This window comes from Mustelus asterias, chromosome 20 (assembly GCF_964213995.1).
Source record: "Mustelus asterias chromosome 20, sMusAst1.hap1.1, whole genome shotgun sequence".
NCBI lineage: Eukaryota > Metazoa > Chordata > Chondrichthyes > Carcharhiniformes > Triakidae > Mustelus > Mustelus asterias.
In genome coordinates this window covers 22837626-22839541 of record NC_135820.1, presented here as the reverse complement: position 1 = coordinate 22839541, position 1916 = coordinate 22837626, and the positions used below count along the sequence as shown (strand labels likewise).

The 1916-nt window shown below is 48.5% G+C and overlaps 1 non-coding gene across 1 annotated transcript; it reads right to left on the bottom strand.

Annotated features, from left to right (window-relative positions):
• Positions 1-634: 634 nt before the first annotated feature.
• Positions 635-707, bottom strand: trnat-ugu (transfer RNA threonine (anticodon UGU)). Its single transcript has one exon. It is a non-coding gene; the product is annotated as a tRNA-Thr (tRNA).
• Positions 708-1916: the final 1209 nt, after the last annotated feature.

Here is a 1916-nt window from a genome sequence, read left to right as displayed (position 1 = left end):
TCCGAGTACAGATCTCACGTAAATGAAGACACTGGAGCCAGAATGTAGATGTCGCCAGATATCCACTAAATCAAAGAATCCAACCAGGTCCCACAACTTCATCATTGGTGTGCGGTGCAGGGGCCCAAGGCGGTCCCTGGCCTTGGGAATGCAGTTAAAATCTCCTTTCCCCCAATGACGATGCACTCGGCCATGTCGGTGATGCTAAGATGAGTGGACACTTGCTCATAGAAAGTTGTTTGTTGCAGCCCAGCGGGCAGAGCATAGAAATTCATAGAAATCATCAAAACCTGACAGTGCAGAAGGAGGCCATTCAGCCCATCGAGTCTGCACTGGCCACAATCCCACCCAGACCCTATCCCCATATCCCTACATACTTACCCGCTAATCCCTCAAACCTGCGCATCTCAGGACTCTAAGGAGCAATTTTTAGCATGACCAATCAACCTAACCCGCACATCTTTGGACTGTGGGAGGAAACCGAGCACCCGGAGGAAACCCACGCAGACTCGAGGAGAATGTGCAAACTCCACACAGACAGTGACCCAAGCCAGGCATTGAACCCAGCTCCCTGGAGCTGTGAAGCAGCAGTGCTAACCACTGTGCTACCGTGCCACCCAATAAAATCCAGAGCAGGCCCCAGCGAGATTTGAACTCGCGACCCCTGGCTTACAAGACCAGTGCTCTAACTCCTCAGCTATGGAGCCACCGCCTTTCACAAAGTCAAGTGCCACACCTCCCCCTTGCAAACTGTCAAGTGCAGCAATCGGCCTGACACAGGCTCCTTGACCACCAGCCCCCGCCCCCCCCCCCCCCCCCACCCCCCCATCCTCCCATATCTCCAGTGAAAATGCAGAGAATTAAAGGCTGGGTGACTCATGTGGACCTCCCCAGCACCCACTATTCTGCCGTCACTCCAGAAACCACATGGCTTCGTCTCCCAGGATTTCTTACAGGAAGCACATCACATACTTCCCGTCCCAGTGGACCAAGAAGCTCTGGAACCTGCGTTCTGCCTGTCTGCTAGCATCGAAGTTGAGGCTGGCTATCATTGAATCATAGAATGCCTACAGTTCAGAAGAAGGCCATTTGGCCCATCAAGTCTGTACTGATAACATTCCCATCCAGGCCCTATCCTGCGTTAACGGAGTTTGTGAGGTGGCTGGGCATCCCCAAAACTTCAGCCAATACAAAGATTCACGGATGCCAGTGTTCTCGTTTAAAGATGTATCTTTTATTTGACCAGCAAATCACAAGGAGAGATTCTCGAAGAGTCCTAGACCCCTCCAGACATAGAGCAGCCTGACATCTACAATAAACTCTGACATATACAGTTTAGGATTGATCAATTATATATTTTTCTTATCAAATTTGCCTGCCTGTCATGAGCTTTAATCAATAATCTTCGACACACATAAATCATTAATAACATCTGTCACATACTTTAGCCAATTGCATTTTATCCTCTGACATGATTGGATTTCATTGGTCCATGGAATCCGGATGCTTCCTCCCCGTCGTGCTCAACTTCCTCTATTGGTGGCATAGTGGACAGTGAAGAAGGTTGTCTCGGATTGCAGTGGGATCTTGAATAATTGGGCTCGTGGGTTGACGAATTGCAGATGGAGTTTAATTTAGATAAATGTGAGGTGATGCATTTTGGTAAATCAAACCAGGGCAGGGCTTACTCAGTTAATGGTAGGGTGTTGGGGAGAGTTATAGAACAAAGAGATCTAGGGGTACAGGTTCAGAGCTCCTTGAAAGTGGAGTCACAGGTAGACAGAGTGGTGAAGAAGGCATTCAACATGCTTGGTTTCATTGGTCAGAACATTAAATACAGGAGTTGGGACATCTTGTTGAAGTCGTACAAGACATCGATAAGACCATGCTTGGAATACTGTATACAGTTCTGGTCA